Source organism: Capsicum annuum, chromosome 6 (genome assembly GCF_002878395.1).
Source record: "Capsicum annuum cultivar UCD-10X-F1 chromosome 6, UCD10Xv1.1, whole genome shotgun sequence".
In the NCBI taxonomy this organism is placed as follows: Eukaryota; Viridiplantae; Streptophyta; class Magnoliopsida; order Solanales; family Solanaceae; genus Capsicum; species Capsicum annuum.
Window position 1 is genome coordinate 37673332 of NC_061116.1, and position 23463 is coordinate 37696794.

A 23463-nucleotide genomic window follows, 5' to 3' on the forward strand; every position below is an offset into this window, starting at 1 on the left:
ATATATATATATTATTCAACAACTAGATAAGATAAAAAATATTTTATTCCAAAATAGAACCAAAAAAAATGAAAAAAAAAAGAACTTGACTTAAACATTTAAAGAGAAAAAAATAACATAGTCAAGTTTGAATTCAAAGAGATCCCTTCTTCACGCTATAACAAGGAAAAACCTCTGAATTATCTGATTCAGATTTTTAAAAGAAATAAACACATGTTCTTTTCAACTTAAAGATTTGAGATTTCATCCTTTGTTGGATAGTCTACACATAATGAATAACAAAATTACCAATTTTCCTCATGAACATAGAACATTATGAAGCTATTCTAGCCATACAAAATTCACTTAAACTTGTAAAACAGATATGAAATACACAATGAATTAGGATAGAGTAAGAGGAGCATTACCTTTTTTGGAGCAACGAACTTAGGATAATGAGCCTTGACAACAGACTTTCATCACTGGATTTTAAATTTCAACCCTTTGAAGTTTAATTTTTTTTTATCAAAATTGAGTTTTTGAGTCTGTTTCTTCTAGGATTGTGGTTGCGTGAGGTTAGAAACATACGCCTCAAAAACCCCCATATTTCCCCCCCAAAATTCTCTCCTTTCCCTCAATCCCTCACTAACTATTTATAGAAAAATTAGAGGGGAAAATTTAGGATTTCAGATTTCAAATCTGAATTTTGAGTTGATCTTCCCAATATTTTTTGAAATACACTGTGGGATAAAACCATTAATGGTATTCGTTGGCTTCTTGCCAAAAGGGGCGAGCATGTTCTAAAAAAGAAAAAAGATTGATGAATTTTTAGCCATATTCTTTAGTGTGCAAAAGGGTAAATTGGTCAAAAGAGGGGGCTAGGGTGTTGCCTTTGATGCCGTTGTTGTTTGTATGCTGTTGATGATATGTGTTGTTATTTTGTTATTTGTCATGTTTTAAGAGATGATGAGAAAGGTTAAAGGGGGTAATGAGGATTGGGCTGGACTAGGTCGGTCTGATTGTGCTTGTTTGTTATTGGGCTGATAGGTTAAAGGAGTTGGGTTTAGGGCTAGGATATTTGATACATAACCCAAAGTTATAATTTCAATCACTTTTATTAAATTTAAATCATATTGAAATTCAATTGGCCAATTGTATTTCAATTATGGCCAAATTCATTTTAATTATGATCAAATTTGATAAATTGACTAAGATTAAAATTAAACCCGACATGAATTATCAACCAGTTTAATTAGAAACTTCTCGATTTAACAAAATAAAATAAATATTTTTTAAATAAATTATTTTTGAGAACAATCATATTTAAATCGAGATTTTGCCCATCTGAAGTGATTTTGTGATAACCCTTGATTAAAATTCAATTTTCATAAAATAATTATTTAAGTAACAAAATTATGTTATTTCGTATATTCAACTACGAAAGATGTCATCGCTGCTTAAAATGATAAAATTATCTTGAAAAGTATTTTGAAAATATTTTTATTCGAATAAAACAAATATTGTACTTTTATTAAAAACCGAAGAAACTCAAAATTAAACTTAGCCGTGAAGGGCAAAAATTAGTCATCAACACACATCAATGTTGAGAATGAGTCAAGTGTTTACTTGATGCTCTCACTCTCTTCCATCAAATAGTTATAATGAAGCCTCTTCTTTCTATTCCCGTCTTCTATAAATTATTTCAGACTTTGTTAAATATGAAGCATTACTTCTCTATCCTTTCTCTTTTCTGAGATATGCTAAAATTGGGTATCCCAATTAGTGATTCCATCTTGAAAATTATGATTAATACTTGCTTCCTCATGCGTCATGTTGATTTTGGCTTTTTGGTGTTACCCATTTACTTAAAGAACGACATTCTATTTTGTTTTGTCACCTAACACCCTATTGAGAGGATTATTTCCTGAAAATAAATCAATGATGCTGTTGAATTGTTTAAAAAAATAGGAGAGAGAACATTTGTTAACCTGACCAATTTATGTATGGAACCGTCATGAATGGGCTCCAGCAAAAGGGGTTATACTGCAAAGACTTTAAGTTTGCTTCAGTTAATGGAATAGGGAAACACTAAGCCTGACATACTTAAGTACAACATTGTTATAAATACGCTTTGCAAAGATAGAAAGTTAGATGTTGCTATCAATCTTTTGAACGATATGAAGCATAAAGGCATTCCTCCAAACATAGTCACGTATAGTTCATTGACTGATAGTTTCTATAAGCATGGTCAATGGGAAAAAGTTCAGACTTTGTTCTCTAAGATGGTGAACTTTAATATTTATCCAAATGTGTTTATCTTCAACATAGTAATAGATTGACTGTACGAAGAAGGAAAAGTCAAATATGCCAAATAAGTAATGAGATATATGATAGATAAAGGTGTAGAGCCTAATATAATCACCTACAATGCAATAATGGATGGATATGGTTTGCACTGTCAAGCGGATAGATCTAGGAAAAATTTTGACATCATGATATATAAGTGCATTGAGCTTGACATTATGTAATACCCCATGTCTAGAAGTTTTTGTTCATCATATGACTCACTTCCTTGCGTCGTACATACAATATAAAAGTGGTATGTTGTAGTCGTATTCAAGACAATATGGCATGGTGGAAATCCTATTGTAGGTACGACTCAACCCTTAGAGTCATAAGACTACCATACTAGTCGTATGCATGCAAGTGGTGTGTTAATCAGTATAGGCTACTTAAGATTCTGTCCAAGTTAGAGTGGAGGCTAAGAGTCGTATGGAAATATTGCTAGTTGTAGGTGGGACTCATATGTAGACTAGCGTGTACTCTCTTAGATCCTGCCAAGCTTATGAGTTATGAATACTAGTCGTTCCCTCACCATATGTCATATGGTTGTCTTGTAAAAATTGATGACCAAATTCTATGATGTTTAGTTAAAGGGATTTTTGGTCTGTCCCCTCTTATAACTCCCAACTTACGACCCATAACCCTCCAAGAGGCGTTATTCCCTCTATTTTTCAATCAAATAACAACACTTTTCTTCTCCCATCTTCAAGAACATCAAGATTAGGATTCCTCTCCCCAAATTCATCTTTCAAGTCCCAAGGTTCAAGCTCTCTTCACAAGTCAAGAAACTTCAAGTATGTGGAGTTTATGAACAAGGATAACCTTCCTTCCTTGTGCCAAAAATTCATGATTTTAAGATTAAATTTACTTTTTTTTGAATTAGGGTTCATACCTAAATAACCATATTCTTAAAATACGATACTACTATGTGATTGAAAGCTTTAAGTGCACTAGGTTTATAAATATTCATGTTTTGACTTGTAAGATTTGTATTATGACTTGAATTTCATTATCTTGACTGGATATTGTTGAAATATTTCACGGTAATTATTGATCATGATGTTTTATTACAAATTTATATAAAATAAAGCATAAATTCTAAGTCCTATGTACAAGTACTGAGTTTAAAATAAGATTATGCTCTTAAGCTCGATTGATAAATTTTATAACATGATTTATAGTGAATCTTGGTATGTTGATCCCAAAATAAGGTATGAAATTCATAATTGTTTATCTTGATCATGATTTAAAGTAAAGAGAAGCATAACTGGTTTCTATTCTATAAACCCTTATTCTATTTTAAGCTGGATTTCTGAAAGTATGAGCATACAAGTATTCTAGGGGTAGTATTTAACACCTAGAAGGGAATGCGGATGAGTGTATCCTAAATTCCTAGAAACTTTGAGCCACTATAGGTTAAGCTTTTTCCTAATATGGATGAAGTTTAGTGTTCACTTAAGTTAACATTCTATTCCGATGGCAATGATAGAGCAACTCTCCCTAAAGTGAGTAAGATATTGGACTCCATGGTTGCTCACATGATTTATGTCGGTTATAAAAATCCCCCAAATGAAAACTAAAGATTTTAGAAATTAAGTGTTATGGCTCATAAAGTTTATTCTTATGCATCATCATTCATGTTTATGATCTTGCAGTCTTTTGTCTTATTCAAATTAAAGGTGAGTCATTTACACTTAGCATGCATCATTTGAAAGTTTATATACATATGCAGTTATCGTTTTACTTATGTATTCACCCCCGCATACTTAGTATATTCCAGAGGTACTAGCCCACATATATGTCTATGTGCTACATTGTCTTCTAATGTAGGTCTAGGTGCTTGTTTCCAGTAGCACGATTGACTAAGGGAATCATCACCTATATCCCGACTTTTGGTGAGTCCTCATAGTTTGAGGATCCAGTTTATTAGACTTTTATACAGTGATGAAAGTATTTTAGTATTCAATTTTCGTTTATGTTTGGGTCAGCTGGGGTTTGTCCCAGTGGATCTCTAGTTAGTAGTAGAGGCTTGATAGACTGTGTATGTTTTAAAGTTAAAGATTTTTTTATAGTTTCCAAGTTAAATACTTTTATTAAGATATGACATCACTTACTTTCAGTTTCTATATAAGTTAGTCCACTTTTCAGGTGAGTCTCAAGTTAAACAGATTTCATAGGTTAGCTTAAGGCCATTCATAGTCTTGAGTACCGTGTGACATCCAGGGGGTACTTTTGGGGCATTACAAACTTGGTATCAGATCCTAAGGTTTTAAAGATACCTAGGGAGTCATACAAGCCACGTTACGTAGAGTTTTGATCTTGAATGTGAAATGGATCACATTTATGAGCAAGAGGCTATGAAACGAGTTAGGAATTATTATTTGTTTCATGATCTATCGTTCTTATAGTTGTCTCTATCTGTCCTAACTTATACTTTTATGTGACAGAATATGCCTTAGAGGCTAGCTGATGAATGCAGAAATGGTGATCAACCACCACTGCACGCCGACCCTCTGAATAAGAATGTATCTCATGCTAAATTTTGGGCTGCCTTTCAAGCGTTGGACCAAGTTACGAATGCCAATGTTCAGGGAAACTAGCAGGTAGTAGTCCCACTTTAGCAAAATGTTAATTTTGTAGCAGCCAGAATTTGAGACTTTATGAGGGTGAATTAACCTGAGTTCCATGGGTCAAAGGTGGACGAAGATCCTCAACTCTTTATTGATGAGGTGAGAAAGATTGCTCAGATTATGCATGTTACTAAAGATAAGAATATAAAGTTTGCATCCTATAGGCTAAAGGATGTTGCTTATGATTGGTTTGTTATGTGGAAGGAAGGTAGGAGCGAGAATGTAGCTCCTATGAGTTGGCGGGTATTTCAGAATGCTTTTCTGGATAGGTTTTTTCTATGTGAGATGAGAGAGGATAAGGTGGAGAGGTTTAGGAACCTGAGGCAGGGCTCTATGATAGTGAAAGAGTACTACCTTACGTTCATTCTACTGTCTAAGTATGCTCCCAAGTTGTTATCTGACTCTAGAGATCATATGAGTAAGTTTATTACTGGAGTGTCTGATTTAGTGGTCAAGGAGTGTTGGATTTCCATGCTTATTAGGGATATGGATATTGCTTGATTGATGACTCATACTCAATAGATTGAGTTAGAAAAGATGAACGAAAGAGAGATCAAAAACAAAAGGGTTAGGACTGGACAATTTGAGTATCGTCAGCCAAGGTCTGGAGGGGAAAATCATTCGCAGTTTCAAGGTTATTCATCAATGCCTGCGCCATATTTAGCCAGTGCCCCTGCATGTAGAACCAGGCAGGAACAGTGGGGTAAGACTTTGAATTTTAGGTCTCAAAACAGTATGGTTGGGATGCCTAGTTACCCGACATGTGAAAAGTGTGGCAGGATCCATCTTGGTGAGTATTTGATGGGCAAAAGGGGTTGCTATGGTTGTGGAAAGCTGGTCCATAGAATCAAGGAGTGTCCGTATGCTAAGCAGGGAAATAGGGATGTTCATCACAGACTCAGGTTACTACTGCACTAGCTCAGCCAGGTCTCCTAGTCCCTATACATAGCGCATCATATAGTACCGGTGGCAGTCAGTGCCAGAATCAGTATATGCTTTACCATCCCGCCAGGAGAAGGAGAGTTCACCAGATGTTGTCACTGGTATTATTCATGCCTTTCACCTTGATGTATATATGCTATTAGATATGGGATCAAATCTCTCTTATGTAACTCTATTGATTGATGTAAATTTTGGGGTAAGTCTTAAAAATCTCTCTAAGCCCTTCTCAGTTTCTACCCTAGTGGGTGAGTCAGTTGTTGCTAGATGAGTCTACAGGAAGTGTCCTATAACTGTCCTCCATAAGATCATACTAATAGACCTAATAGAGTTAAAGATGGTGATTTTGATGTCATTTTGGGCATGAATTGGCTCCATTCATGTTATGCATCAATTAATTGTTGCACCCGTGTGGTGAAGTTTTAGTTTCTCGATAAGGCAGTTTTTGAGTAAGAGGGTAGTTTTGAGTCTCACAAAGGTTGTTTCATCTCTTATCTTAAGGCCAAAAAGTTAATATCAAAAGGGTGTATCTATCATTTAGTTCGAGTCAAAGATACTATGTCTGAAGCCCCAACAGTTCAATCAGTCTAGTAGTCAATGAGTTTCCTGAGGTCTTCCCCAAAAATGTGCCAAGGATACCTCCGAATAGAGAAATAGAATTCGGTATTAATCTTCTTCCTGATACTCTACCCATTTATATCTCTCCATATTTCATGGCTTCGATTGTGCTTAAAGAGTTAAAGGAGAAACTTAAGGACCTCTTAGATAAAGGTTTTATCAGAACCAGTGTTTCTCCATGGGGTGCTCCAGTCTTTTTCATTCACAATAAAGATGGTACTCTTAGAGTGTGTATAGACTATAGACAGCTAAACAAGGTTACCATCAAGAACAAGTATACCATTCCTATAATCAATGATTTGTTTGATCAGTTTCAAGGTGCCCGATGTTCTCCAATATTGACCTTAAGTCGGGATACCATCATGACATGACCTGACTCGGGGCCTTGTCGTAATGGGTTTCCCAAGTCCAACCAGGACCGAAGACCACCTGTGATACCCAACCCAACCAACCACGCATAAACCCTGAGTTGGATAAATTCTGAACAAATGACAAGATAGTGTATTTTATGCAACTTCCAGAGTCTGGGATAGGTCTATGACTGTGACCGACCAAATGAGTCGAACAATCTAAACTCAATCAATAACCAAATTATCGAACCAAAACCATAAGCCAATAAACAACATAATAACTGAGGTCCTGTCCATAACATAGTATAAGAGGATGGAACAATCATAAATTCAGTCAAACGGTCTCATCCCCAATACCAATGCCAATACTAAGGATGACACCAGTACCAAAACCACCCATTCCAACCAATAGTAGTTTCACAAGCCTCTAACCAAAGGAAAAACAATATCCGGTTGGGACATTCCCCCAACCATAACCGAAACCAATATCCATAAAACAACCAAAATATGAAAAAATATCCATGATATGAAATGGAGCCTTCTGGAGTATGGAAGCTCACCACTTCAATCCAATAGCTGATCCCAAATCCGAACACTAAGTAGGAGGAGTAGCATGGATGATTCCTATATCGCGTGGGGATACAACCTCCCAATGATGGGTTAACGGGTGAACGCTAGCATGAACGCAGGATAAGGATAAAATTAAGCCATCCAGTCAAACCAAGTAAACCAACTACATGCATACAATATATATATAACCATGCCAGGAAAATGAGTGGGGTTTAGCATGCTTTTAAAACCATTAACCTTGGTATGTGTAGACTAACCATCCTAAAACTACCCACGGGTTATATGGGTGTAGTGTAACCCCCTGAATAGGCCTCGATGTGTGTATCCACACAAACTGAAGATACTATAAGAGTAGGGGATTCCTGAGTACCCTTCGCTCTCCATGATACATATGTTCATTGTACTTAGAGGATTCCCATGTACCTCATAGTATCATTTATGTTATCTATGAACAACCCTTATGGCGGAAAACATGAGCTACCAGTGTCCATCTATTAGACTCTTACCTTCACGGTTAGCTATCACACCCCGCCATTATTGCTCAATTAAAACCATTACCATCCAACCAAACCATTTGCCATTATTTTTAACCAAGGAATTGAGTAGTGGTTTCGTCATACCGACTATAGCTTGCAAGAAATGTCCTTAACCATCCTTTTTAAGTAATGGGATTCCCATGTACCTATAGATTACATTATAAAATTATCTTGGAGGATTCCCATGTACTCCACAAGTTGTTCATTAACATGTTTACTTGGGGGATTACCTTGTACCTTGAAAGGAAGCTTAATTAACCATAACCATGACCACCAAACCATTCCATTTAACCATTCCAAACCATTTAAACCATTTATGTCATATAGGGTTCCATTACCAAACCATACCATGCAATAGTTCAATTAAAAGTTTAAAAAATAGAGTAAAAGCATTCTCATAGGCATTTTATCAAACATGCTGGGGGCATAGTGTTTCCATAACCAAATCCAATTACCAATTAGCCATTCCCATGCATCCAATTGTCCAAACCACCATTAAAGCATGTAAAAACATAATTAAAACATGGGAAAACCACAACCAAGCATTTATAACCAAAACCTCAACATATATTTGAAAACCCCAAAACCATACAATAATCATGCCATGAAAACATTGTGCAAAAACATGCCTTTAGCTGAAACTAATAATGAAGGAGGAGTATGTGCCTTAGATTACAAATATGATGGAGAGAAATCATTCATGCAAGCCCCAAATCCTACCCAAAAGCCTTAGAGAGAATTAGATAGTGTTTCTAAGTGTTTAAGATTAGAATAATAGGGTCAATGATGTCCCAAAGGAGTGATAAGTCGTGGGGTCCCAAGGGTTTATAAGGAGAAATGTCCATATTACCCCCAAATTAAACTGCATAAAATTCCTATTAGATGGTACAACTCTCCCATACCATTCGTGCCCTCGAGTACGAGTGGTACCCATCACTCGTACCCTAGACCTCCCCCTTGGTGCCAAAATTGTCCACTATATGACTTACCCTAACCAAGTCATATCCAACCATACAATTAGTACCCCTAAATCGTATCCCTGGCAGAATAGAATCAGATAAAGTTTGAAAACTGCCTACCATATGAGTCAATGGTATGAATTGTACCCTATCTTATGGCTCATGGTGAGACACTCATACTCAGATCCAACTTAAGTTACTAAGTCTCAAATTAAGTGAAGGAAAAACCCAAACCATACGACCCATTACCAACCATACGAATTATACAAACCAAGTCATATCCATTCGAGAAACCAATTCAAACCACTAACCATCACAGGTTAGCATACAACCAAGGGATATCACTCGTACCCCATCATATGACTGGTACCCACAAGTCGTATATAGCCCAGAATCTAGAAGTCTAGGAAATTTTCTATGGTTCCAAAACCCAAGGTGTTTCAGTATGCCCCACTAAGATCAGTCATCCCCAAATGAGAAAAAAAGGTAGGTCAAACACAAGCACAATTCATTTGCATTATCAAATATCAATCCAACCTTTAACCAAGTTAGAAAACAACTATGTGACCAAGAAGACATACCTTTCACTCAAATATCAGAGTAGAAAACAAATGCAGATATTTGGACTTCATGTCCGCTTCTGCTTCCTATGTAGCCTCTTCCACCTTGTGGTTCTGCCATAGAAAATTAACCGAGGCCACATCCTTGGTCCACAACCTACGAACATGCCGACCCAATATCTCAACCGAGACCTCTTCATAAGATAGAGAAACCAAGATACACAATCCTTCCAAAAGAACCACCGAAGAAGGATCACCAAGACACTTTCTCAACATAGAGACATGAAATACTGGATGAGTGGAGCTCAAACTAGAAGGCAACTCCAATTCATACGCCATGATATCAACCCTCTGCAAAATCGCATAAGGACCAACATACCGGGGATTGAGCTTCTTCTTTTTACCGAACTACATCACTCCCTTCATGGGAGACACCCTTAGGAATACTTTATCCTGAACCTCGAACTCCAAGTCTCTATACCTTACATCTGTATAGGACTTCTGGTGACTTTAGACAACCTTAAGCCTCTCTCGAATTATCTTTACCTTTTTCCTAGCCTGATAAACCAAGTCTGGGCTAAATATATCCGCCTCACCAGGCTCAAACCACCCAATAGGAGATCTACACCTCCTACTATACAATGACTCAAAAGGGGACATCCCAATGCTAGAATGATAGCTATTGTTGTAAGCAAACTCTACCAAAGGTAGATGCTCAACCCAATTTTCACCATAGTCAATCACACATGCATGTAATATGTCTTCCAATGTTTGAATAGTCCTCTCTTCTTGCCCATGCATTTGCAGATGAAAAATAATACTCAAACTAACCTTAGTCCTAAACCCTTTATGAAAAGACTACCAGAACTGAGAAAAAAACTGCATGCCATGATCATAGATAATCCAAATAGGTACCCATGCAGCTTTACAATCTCATAAAGATACAACCTCGCTTAAGACTTAGTCGAAAAGTTAGTCCACACCGGCAAGAAGTGAGCGGACTTTGTCATCCTAACCACGATGACACAAATCAAATCAAATTGATTTCAAGACCGAGGAAGACTGAAAACGAAATCCATATTGATTACCTTTCATTTCCATTTAGGAAAATCAATCTCCTGATACAAGCCTCCAGGCCTCATGCGCTTAACTTTGACTTGTTGGCACACCATGCATTTGGCCACAGAATCAGCCACATCTCTTTTTATACCATTCCACCAATACATCTACTTGAGATCATGATACATTTTTGTCGAACCGGGATAAGCAACATAGCGTGATTCATATGCCTTAGCCAAAATCCTTTGTCGCAAACCATCAATGTCAGGAACACATAATCGCTTTTGGTACCTTAAGGTACCATCACCAGTGATCTCAAACACCATAACCCGTTGCCTACCAATATCACTCTTGATTTTCATCAAGATAGGATCTAGCATTTGCTTCTCCTTAATCTCTGTACCAAGAGACGACCAAACTACTTCTTGTACCATCTCACCACCATCATTGGATTTCAAAAGATGAGCTCTTATCCTTCACCGATTCCTGCTTCTCCTTATCTACATGAGCTAAACTACCCATAGACAACCTGCTAAGAGCACCAGCAACCACATTAGCTTTACTTGGGTGGTAGTGAAGGCTCATATCATAGTCCTTAAGAAGCTTCAACCATATCCTCTGCTTAAGATTTAGCTTATTCTAAGTGAACATATACTGTAGACTCTTATGATCGAAAAAGATGTCCACGTGCACCTTATACAAATAATACCGCTAGATTTTTAAAGCAAAAAGCACCTCTAAAAGCTCCAAATTATGAGTAGGATAGTTCTTCTCAAGCAACTTCAACTGCCTAGAGGAATAGGCAATCACCTTACTATGCTACATCAAAACACAACCAAGTCCCACTCGAGATGCATCACAGAAAACCACAAACCCCTCATTGTCTTCAGGCAATGTCAAAACTGGAGCTGAAGTTAGCTTATCCTTCAGTTTCTCAAAACTCCCCTCACAAGCATCCAACCAAGAAAACTTTACCTTCTTTTGAGTTAACTTAGTCAATAGGGCATCTATCATTGAGTAATTTTCCACGAACTGCCTATAATACTAAGCCAAACCCAAGAAGTTTTGAATGTCGATTGGAGTCGTGGGTCTAGGCCACCTTTTAACCATAGCCACTTTTTGTGGATCCACCATGATCCGCTCACTAGAAATTATACGACCAAGGAAAGTTACATCGTTTAACTAAAACTCACACTGGGAGAATTTGACATACAACTGCTGCTCCTTTAAGGTTTGCAATACTATACAGAGGTGATTGACATGATCTACCTCACTCTTAGAATACACCAAGATGCCATCAATGAACAAAATGACAAAAAGATCTAAAAACTGCCTGAAAACCTTATTCATCAAATCCATAAATGTAGTCGGGGCATTAGTCAAATCGAATGACATCTCAAAGAACTCGAAGTGCCTATATCAAGTATGAAAAGCTGTCTTAGGGATATCCATCTCCCTAATCTTAAGCTGATGATACCCAGACCGAAGATCTATCTTATAAAAAAATTTGGTACCTAGCAACTGATCAAACAAGTCATCTATCCTTAGAAGAGGACATTTGTTCTTAACCGTCACCTTATTCAACTGCAGATAGTCAATGCACATCCGAAAGGAACCATCCCTCTTACGCAAGAATAACATCGGTGCACTCCACAGTGACACACTAGGATGAATAAATTTCTCATAAAAAAGATCCTTAAATTTCTTCTTGAGTTACCTCAACTAAGTCGGAGCCATTCTATAAGAAGGAATAGAAATTGGACCAGTGTTCGACACCAAATTGATACCAACCTCAATCTCTCTATCCGGAGGAACACCAGGAAGATCATTTGAAAAGACCTCAAGAAACTCATTTACCATCGGAACTTTTGTAAAGAAGGACCTTCCAAGTTGGAATCTTTAACCGAACCAAATGATAGAGACACCCTTTGGAGATTAATCTCCGATCCCTAAGATAAGAAATAAACCTTTCCCTAGGATCTAGGGTACCACCCTCCCATTTTATAACTGGTTCACCAGGGAACCTAAGGACAACCTTACGGGCCCGACAATCTAAGGACACATAACGAGAGTGAAACCAATCCATCCCAAGAATAACATCAAAATTCACCATATCAAGTTCAAGCAAATTCACCAAAGTTTCCCTACTACCGATAGATACCACATACACCCTATAGACCCTTTTAGGAATCACAGAGTCACCTACCGGGGTAGAAACACATAAAGGATCCGAAATAACCTCAAGATCAAAACCAATATACAAAGCCACAAATAGGGTCACATAAGAGAGTATGGACCCCATATATCAAATAGTATACATCATAAGAAAAGAGTTGTAATGTACCAGTAATGATATTATGCAATGCCTAAGATTTCTACTGAGTAGCAAGAGCATATAACCAATTCTGACCTACATCGGTACTAGAAGCAGAAACAGATGAAAAAGCAGCACCCTTTGGTGCAGGAGCAGAAGATGAAGCAACTGGACCCTTACTCGCTCTCGAAGCACCCTTACCAAATGAATAATTTCTGAGCATATAGCCTAGATGACCACATTTGAAACACCTGTCCCTCTCTTCATCACAAAAACCCCTATACAACCTATAAAAGAACAAATAAGGAGGTCATGATGAGGCCGACTGAGCCCTACTCGCCTGAGATTAGGCACCCTGTACCCAAAAATTATCACCACCATGCTGACACCTATCACCCAACTATTTGAGTAAGGAGCACTAGCTATAGAGAAAGAACTAGAACTCCCCTACTTTTTCTTTGGCCACCTACCACCATCCTATATACTTGCTGTTGAGCACCACCCTATTTTGATGACCTAAAATTCTTACCCTGCCTTTCCCCAAACTCAAATTATTTTCTCTTTTCCTCCTCCACCTGTTGCATATAAATAATAAACCTAGAAATGTCCATATCCTTGATCAATAAGGCAGTCTTGTTTTCAAGAATCAAATCCTGAGATAGTCCAGAAGTGAATTTTCTCATCCTAACCCTTATATCAGACACCGATTCCAAAGCATACCTTTACAGCTGATGAAATTTCAAGGCATATTCTTTGCCAGACATTTTCCCTTGTCACATATTAACAAATTTCTCTGCCTTTTCTTCCCTCAACTCTTGAGAAAAAAATGGTCCAAAAAAGTATTAGAGAAAGTCTCCTACAAAGTCAACTCCTCAACATCACCTCTCACCCTATCCCACTCCTCGGGCCATTAGTATGCTATATCCTTAAGCTGGTAATCAGCAAAATTCACTTCTTCCTCATTCGTTGCCTGCACCACCCTAAAGATTTTCTCTATTCATCCAAGAAACCCTGAGAATCCTCCTCTACCTCTACCCCAGTAAAAGTAAGAGGATTCATCTTTATAAACTAGCCAACTCTTGTGGCCTCAGCAAATGAAACACCAGATGCATCTAGCTCAGCCTGAGCAACAACTAACTGAGCAATAACATGAATCGATTGGTAAAATTCTGCATTAGTCACCTCACCCTGTGGAGGACTAGTAGCAACCGGTAGAACTCTAGAAATATTAGAGACTGAACCTCTAGATTGAGTATAAATCCTTTGAGTAGTATGTATACCTTTAATACTGTCCCCAGTTAGGAACGAAGAGTTACCTTGCATCTTAAATCATTGAGGCATGATCTAAAAAGTAGACAAACAAGGATTAGAGAAGATTTCAAGACTTAGACTCCAGGCTTGAAAATATAATACCAAGAAAGTGAATTATTCCTAAATGTCTTGTAGACTCTCTCTTATGAGTGTGGCGCACTACACATCCTTAAAAGAAACTCTAAGCGACATGGATTTATGGACTCCCAATTGACCATGAACAAAAGCTTTGATACCAACTTGACATGACCCAACGCAGGGCCTTATCGTAAAGGGCATCCCAAGTCCAACCAGGACTAGAAACCACCCCCGATAACCAACCTAACCAATCATGAATTAAACCTAAGTCGATGAATTCTGAACATATAACAAGATAAATTATTTTATACAACTTCCAAATTCTGGGATAGGTCTATGACTGTGATCGACCCAAATGAGTACAACCATCCAAACCCAATTAATAGCCAAATTACCGAACCAAAATAATAAGCCAATAACCAAAACAATAACTAAGTTCCTGTCCATAACATATTATAAGAGAACGGAACAATCATAAATTCTATCAAACTGTATCAACCTCAATACCAATGCCAATACTAAGGCTAACACCAATACCGACACAACTCATTCTAACCCATAGTAGTTCCATAATCCTCTAACCAAAAGAAAAGCAATATACAGTTGGGACATGCCCCTAACCATAGCCAAAACCAATATCCACAAAAAAATTAAAATATGAAAAAATATCCATGATATGATGTAAGACCCCATAAAAGTTCTAGTTTAATTCAGTCCCATATAGGTTGTAATAAGGGGTCCAGACTTAGAAAAATTCAGCTAAGTGTTAAGACTTAGAATCTTTTTTAGCCTTCATAATCAAATGATAATATTTTTTTATCCTTACGACATTAGATTGTCGATTTTAAAATTGATTCATGATTAGGGATGTCAACTGGTCATCTTGGATAAGTTTTGGAATTTTTGAACACCGTTTGAATATCTGTTGATGACAAAATAATAAGATAATGCAATCTCAATGCGTTACATTGGCTATCGCGTCGACAACATCGATGCACCGCGATGGCTATCGTGTCGACATCATTGATGTGGTGCATCACCTGCCGTATTGCTGGGCATATTTTGCCCATTAAATTTTAACTTTCCAAGGGCAATTAGGTCCTTTTATCCTCACCTAATTCAGCCAAAACACCAAATTAAGCTTTCAAAAGGAAAAATAAATTCATTATTCATAAAATCCTCTCAAGAACAAAGCCCTATTTTCAGAAAGTTCAAGTTCAAGTCTCAAGAATTCACTGCAAGTCTCATGAAATCAACAATTAAGGTATGTTAGGTGTTGATCCTTGGGTTTTCTTCCACCCTTGGAGTTTTAAAACCCCTTTTAAACCTTTTTAAAACTATAAGTTTTTAGTTTCATGATTTACATACATAAATTAGGTAGTATTCATGTTTGTGTTGTTGTATTTCAATTTAAGATTAAATTATAAGTTTCATGACCATAAGATAGCATGTATATTGATTGATGTAATTCCCATGTTAAGATCCTTGAAATTGCAAGTTTAAGTTGTAGTCATGATGCTTATGTGTTGTTCATTATCATGTCCATCAACCATGCCCCCCAAGTATTTGATGAAATGTCCATATGATTAAATTATGCATGGTAACTTATTATTGTGTTGCTAAAGTTGTGATATGAGTTAATCAATTATGCTATTAAGTCCTGGGCATATTTATTACCCAAAATCTAGTTGTTTACTTAGTTGCAATAGTTATAGAATTGTCCCAGTAAAGGTCAAAAATAGTAGTACTCAGTCAGTTAGTAGAACTCAGTGAATTTAGTCCAGTACAGACAGTCAACATGACCAGTGTTAGTTCAGTTAAGCCTAGTACAGTCTAGTGATCAGTTCAGTGTCGATTCTATTAGGAGTAGGATTCAGTATCGAGCAAACCTAAGGATGAGGGCATTCCTGCCAACAGAGGGTTTGACCTTTAGTAAAAGTCCCTGCATTACAGAACTATGTAGCCAGGATAGGTGTAACGTCCCACAACCGGGCCCCAGAATGTCACACGGTGCTTAAGTATACAAGTAGCCCAAGCTAACCTTTTGAGCCTTTTACTACACATATTAGCTTACTTAGAGATAAAATGCATAAACTCAACACTGTGACATCATAAAATGAGAAATATAAATAAAATACTTGGTCTAAACAAACTATAACTCAAAGAAAATCTCGAAGTGCTGATAATCTGATGTCTAGTCTGACAAACCTCTACTACTCCAAACTAGAGAGCCATTGGGACAGGTCCCCAACTGACTCAAACTCAACTGACAAAAATTAAATAGCTACTAAATAAAACTGGAAGTCTGAGAATAATCGATCCCTAATATATGACTACTCACCATAGATGATATGTAGATAAAAGTGCTCAAAAGAATCACTAGTGAGGCAGAGACTGAGCACTTGAACCTACATTACGAGAAAATATGGCACACAGACAAAATATGTGGGTCAGTAATTTGGGAATGTACTGAGCATATGGGGGAGTGTGCAACTAAAACAATCAATATCATATGCTTTTATAGAAAACCTGCATGGTGTAAAATATACTTACATAGCTTGAAATAAATATATGCCACAAGACTCATAAATCATCATGCTTTTACTTAAAACCTCAAATTATCATGACACCTGAAATTATTAGGACCATAGCTTTCATAACATTTATACTTTCAAATCTTTGTAACTTTAAGACTAAAACTCTTTGAAACTTGGAAGACTTTAGAACTTAGACAATTTTAGGAACTTAGGGAGTTTCTCTTAACCGACATAAACCATGTGAGCTACATGGAGTCCAACGTCTTACCCACGTTGGGAAGAGCTGTTCTATCCTTGCCATCGGATAAAACTTTAACTTTAGTGATCACTATCTTAACCCACTTAGGGTATATCAAGAACCTATAGGGGAATGTAGTTATGGGGCATAAGACCTCGGAATCAAGCCCAACTCGGTGCTAAATACTACTTCCTTACTTAGCTCAGAACTTTAGAAAATCCACCTTATAAAAATTCGACAATATATATATATATATAATGGGAGCCAAAATGCACCCCCTTTACTTCAAACTCAAGAATGTGGATTTCTATCTTAACTTACAATCAAAACTCACTTCTTGATATTCTTTAAAAATTGCTAACATCTCATTCTCAAACCCATACTTTAACCATAAGGTTCAATTCACAACAATAGGATTTGAAATTCTCAAAACATAATATAGACGTTGAATTATGCAACTTAAATAAATTGACAATTTAAACCATTAATATGCATAATAATATTACAACTCAAAGCTTGGGTAAGACATAGTTTCATAAAAACTCACAATATAATAACATGATAGGAATTCTCCATGAATTTATGAAATACTTTACAAAAATATGTAACTTTTAGGCACAAGAATAAAAGGGTGTTCTTGTTTAAAACTACATACCTTAAACTTGGAGCTTTTGGATGATTTCAAAAAATTTGGAGTGTTATTCATGAACTATTGGGTGTCCCTTGTATCCCTCTTAATGGGGAATTCAAATATGCATTAATTATTGAATTCTCACGGTTGAATCTCTAGATAATTGGATTTTTATGTGGAAACCCTAACCTTGTGGTTGAAGGTGTGTAGAGAATTTTGAGATGTTTAACTAAAGAGAAATAGAAGAAAATACGTTCTCTGAGGGTTATAAGTTGTGGAAAGTGCAGGAAAAAGACTAAAATACCCTTACTAAACTGCTTCCCAATTGCTGAAAATCTAAGGCTGACGACATTTATGATAGGCCATCAGACTTGTGATAAGTCATCACAAATGTCGTCACTGAGGGGTTGGAATTGATGGATTTCTGTCTAAGGCTGATGACATTTGTGATAAGTCATCACACTTGTGATAAATTATTAGAAATGTCGTCACTGGGAGCTATATTTTGCCTAAGGTTGATGATATTGGTGATAAGTCGCCACACTTATGAAAACTTATCACAAAATGTCATCACTGGGGGTAGAAATCTGCCTAAGGCTGACGACATTTGTGATAAGTCATCACACTTGTGACAACTTATCACAAAATGTCATCACTGGGGGTGGAAATCTGCCTAAGGTTGATAAAATTGGTGATAAGTCATCACACTTGTGATAACTTATCACAAAATGTCGTCCATCAGTTTTCCAGGCTAATATGCTGGAGTAAAATGGGCAAAAGTTTTTTTTCCGATATTAGATTTAGGTGAAATTGGTATCGTTGGAAAGCTAACTCAATTATCTATCTGTTGGTGGGTCATGAGCTAAGAAATTCATAGTATAATGAGAGATATTCTCGTTTGAATTTGACTATACCAATATCCATCTCAAGAATTCAATCAGCAAGGAATGTTTTGATTCGTCTAATAGCTAGGACACTTTTGAGGCCTTAATACTCATCAAGATAGATCATGTAGCTACCAAATCACTAACTTTATTTTTAATGATCTTGAAACAGTGTACTACTATTAGTTGAAATTCTCGGGATATTACAATATCTCCCCGTTGAAAACATTCATCCGTGATTGTCTTTAATTAAGCTGGGAATGCAAAGAAACTGAGGATGCACAGTTGGAATAGTTCTCTGATTTTAATCTATGTCATTCTAAACTTTCGAGTATTTTTGAGAGTGCACAAATTTGTAACAAAATAGCTATATAGCTGAATCTTTGGTTAGATAGGGGCTGAATTAAGAAAAAGTAATACCTTCGGCTTGCTCTGAACTTGTGAAGAAGAGGTGTGGGTACTTGGATCGCATATCTGCTTTGGTTTTCCAAGTATCACCCTCAACTGATTGGTTCTGCCATAAAACCTTGACCAATAGAACTTCTTTGTTCCTTAGTCTACGGACTTGGTAATCTAGGATCTCAATTGGAACCTCATCAAACAAAAGGTTATTCTGAACATCTAAGCTATCTGAAGAATCAACAATAATAGAATCACCAATATGCTTCCTAAGCATGGAAATATGGAAAATTGGATGAATAACTGACAACTCTACAGGCAACTCAACTTCATAGGCTACATTCCCAACACAGTTGAGAATTCTGTAAGGTCCAACATAACGGGGACTAAGTTTCCCTTTCTTCCCAAACCTTTTCACCCCTTTCATGGGCGAAATTTTTAGATACACCAAATCATTAACTTCGAACTCAAGGTCTTTTCTTCTCACATCTGCATATGACTTTTGATGACTCTTAGCTGTCCTTAACCTTTCTCTAATCAACTTTACGTTCTTTATCACCTCAAATACTGCATCAGGTCTAACCAAAGTAGCTTCACCACTTCGAACCAACCAACGGGTGATATACATCTCCTACTATATAGTGCCACAAATTGTGCCATCTTGATCTAGCATGATAACTATTGTTGTAAGCAAACTCTATCAACGACAAATGCTCATCCCAACTACCTTTGAAATCAAGGGCACACACTCTCAACATGTCCTCTAAAGTTTGGATAGTCCTCTCAGCTTGACCATCTGTCTGCAGATGAAAAGCGGAACTCATATAAACTTGGGTACCAAGACCTTTCTGAAACGCTCTCCAGAACTGAGATGTGAACTGAGTACCCCTATTCGAAATGATAGACAAGGGAACTCCATGCAACCTGACTGACTCCCGAATATATAATCTAGCATAGTCCTCAGCTGTATGAGATATGTGTACAAGGAAGAAATGCGCTGACTTAGTCAGCCTGTCGACAGCAACCCAGATGGAATAATGATGGCGTTGGGAAATAGGTAAGCCAGCCATAAAATCTATATTTATCTTTTCCCACTTCCAAGTTGGGATACTAAACTCTTGCATCAGACCACTAGGTCTTTGGTGCTCAACCTTAACCTGTTGATATGTTGCACACTTTACTACAAGATCAGCTATATCCTTCTTCATACCACACCACCAATAGATTTCTCGCAAGTCGCAGTACATCTTGGTAGTCTCGAGGTGAATAGAATACCGCGCACCATGCGCTTCAACCATAATTCTCTGCCTCAGATCACCAATATCAGAAACACATAATCTACCCTGCAACCTCAACACCTATCTCCCCCTTGAGAGAAAACCTCTACCCTTTGGTCCTTAACTGACTCCTTCAGTCTAACCAAGCTAGCATCTAAGTCTTGCTTCTCCTTCACTTCTGAAACCAAAGAGGATTCGGAACTACTCTGCACCAAAAAATTTCCCTCAGTGGAATCAAGCAACTTAACACCCAGTCTAGCCAGGTGATGCACATCATGAGCCAAATCTTTACCTTCCTCTATATGTGAAATACTACCCATAGACATCCTGCTAAGGGCATCTGCCATAACATTGGCCTTGCCCAGATGATACAAAATGCTCATATCATAGTCTTTTAACAATTCTAACCACCTCCGCTGCCTAAGATTCAACTTCATCTGAGTCAACACATACTGCAGGCTTTTGTGATTAGTAAAAACATCAACATGCACACCATACAAATAATGTTTCCAGATTTTCAAAGCAAACACTACAACAACCAACTCTAAGTCATGGGTTGGGTAATTCTTCTTATGAGGTTTCAACTTTCTAGAAGCATAGGCTATAATTTTACCCTTCTACATCAACACACAACCCAAACCCACTCTTAAAGCATCATAGTATACCACAAATCTATCTACACCATCAGGCAATATCAATATAGGGGCAGAAGTAAGTCGAGTCTTCAACTCCTGAAAACTCTTCTCATAGAAATCTGACCATAGGAACTTATCTTTCTTTTGGGTCAACCGAGTCATGGGAGACGCAATGGAAGAGAACCCATCAACAAAATGGCGGTAATAGCCAGATAGACCTAAGAAACTTCTAATATCAGATGGAGAGATAGGCCTAGGCTAATTTATTATAGCCTCTGTCTTTTGGGGATCAACTCTAATACCTTCAGTTGAAATAATATGACCTAGAAATACTACGGACATTAGCCAAAACTCACACTTACTGAATTTGGCAAACAACTTATGATCTCTAAGAGTTTCCAAGATGATTCTAAGATGGTCTGCATAATCACCCTCACTTCGAGAATACACAAGGATGTCGTTGATAAACACAATGACGAACATATCAAGATATGGCTTGAACATTGATTCATGAGGTCCACGAAAGCTGTTGGGGCATTAGTTATCCCAAAAGACATGACAAAAAACTTAAAATGACCATAGTGGGTTCGAAAAGCTGTCTTCAGGATATCATACCCCCTTACTTTAAGTTGGTGATAGCCGGATCTAAGGTCTATCTTAGAGAAATAACTCGCACCTTGCAACTGATCAAACAAATCATCTATTCTTGGAAGAGGGTACTTGTTCTTGACTGTGACCTTATTAACCTGACAATAGTTAATGCACATACGCAAAGAATCATCTTTCTTTCACATGAAAAGGATAGGTGCGCCCTAAGAAGATACACTGGGCCTTATAAAACCTTTGTCTAAGAGATCTTTGAGTTGTTCTTTCAAGTCCTTAAGCTCTATAGGTGCCATACGGTAGGGAGGAATAGAAATAGGCTGAGTGTCGGGAAGAAGATTGATCCCAAATTCTATCTCTCTATCGGGAGGTACCCCGAGGAAATCTTCTGAAAAGACATCAGAAAACTCATTGACTATGTTGACTGTATGGATACTTGGGGTTTCAGAATTAGTGTCCTTAACTCTAACCAAGTGATAAAAGTAACCCTTAGATATAAGCTTCCTGGCTTTGAAATAAGAAATAAAATGACTCTTGGGAGGTACTAATCTCCCTAACTACTCGAAAACTAGTTCATCAAGAAACTAAAATTTGACTACACGAGTATGAAAATCTATAGACGTATAGAAGAAGTGAAGCTAGTCCATACCCAGGATAACATCAAAATCAACCATCTCTAACTCTATCAAATCGGCAAGTGTGACTCTATGAAGGACTGTAACAAGACAATTCTTGTATACTTGCTTAGTAACACCAGACTCCCCTACTGGAGTAGAAACTAGAATAGGCTCAGAAATACTTTTGGGACCCTTCTTAAACTTCACAGCAACAAGTGGGGTTATATAAGAAAAACTTGACCTGGGGTCCAATAACATATATATCTATCAAAACGAAATACACGGACCATACCAGTAACAACATCGGGAGATTTCTCCTGTTCATAATAGGAAGGTAGGGCATAGAACATATTTTGCCGCTGACCGATTCCAGTACTAGAAGAAGCACCCTGAGGAGGAGCTGGACGGGCTGCGGAAGGTGATGCACTAGTGGCCTGGGTCGAGGGCCGGGTATCTCTATTTCCTTGACTGGTATGTGGGCACTCTCTAAGCCTGTGGCCTATCTTGCGACACCCAAAACAACCACACTGTTCAGCTAAACACTCACCCGGATGGGTCCTATCACACTTGGCACAAGGAGGGAAGTTGGGCTTGCTGCTCACACTTTGCTGAGGCCTGGACATAGAAGACCTATTTCCCTATTTTGGCCTACCTTTAGGCGCTGGGGCACTAGTGAATGAGGGTGCTGGCATAGAATAACGACTTTAGAACTGAGGGCGGTTCCCTCCCTGGGATCTAGCCTAACCATATTCATGCTGTTTACACCTGGCTCTCTTATTACCTCTTGCTCTATCTCTTTCCCTTATCTTATCCTCCTCTATTTTCTATGCATAGAACATTAGCCTAGACAAATCCATCTCTTTGTTCAACATAGCAGTGCGGTATTCTTTCAGTACTAAGCCCGACACATATGTCATAAACTTTCTCATACCAGTTCGGGCGTCGAAGATCAAGTCAAGCACATATTTTGCTAGCTGATTGAACTTTAAGTAGTACTCCTTAGCAGTTATGAAGCCCTATCTCAAGTTCATAAACTCTTCAATTTTTTCCTCTCTTAAATCCAAAGGAAAAAACAGTATCCAAGAATGCATCTTGAAATATTTTCCAGGTAATGGGAGCATCATCCTCCCCTCTACCCTTCCTCTAAGAAACCACCAGTCATATACAATGTTCTTTAGCCTGTAAGATACGAACTCCACACACTCTTCTTCAGACATACGCATTACCTGTGTGATCTTCCTTATCTCCTCAAGATATAACTGTGGGTCTTCCCCTACCTTTGACCCATAAAACTCTGGTGGACTCATCCATATAAAATCACAAATTCTGACAGTAGCTAAATCACCTCCCTACTGCTGAGAAGCTGCGGCCTGATTGTCCTGGACAGTGATAGCTT

The 23463-nt window shown here is 37.5% G+C and overlaps 1 pseudogene; it reads left to right on the forward strand.

Annotated features, from left to right (window-relative positions):
* Positions 1 to 23463, forward strand: part of LOC107874381 — a 64653-nt pseudogene that overhangs the window by 30208 nt on the left and 10982 nt on the right.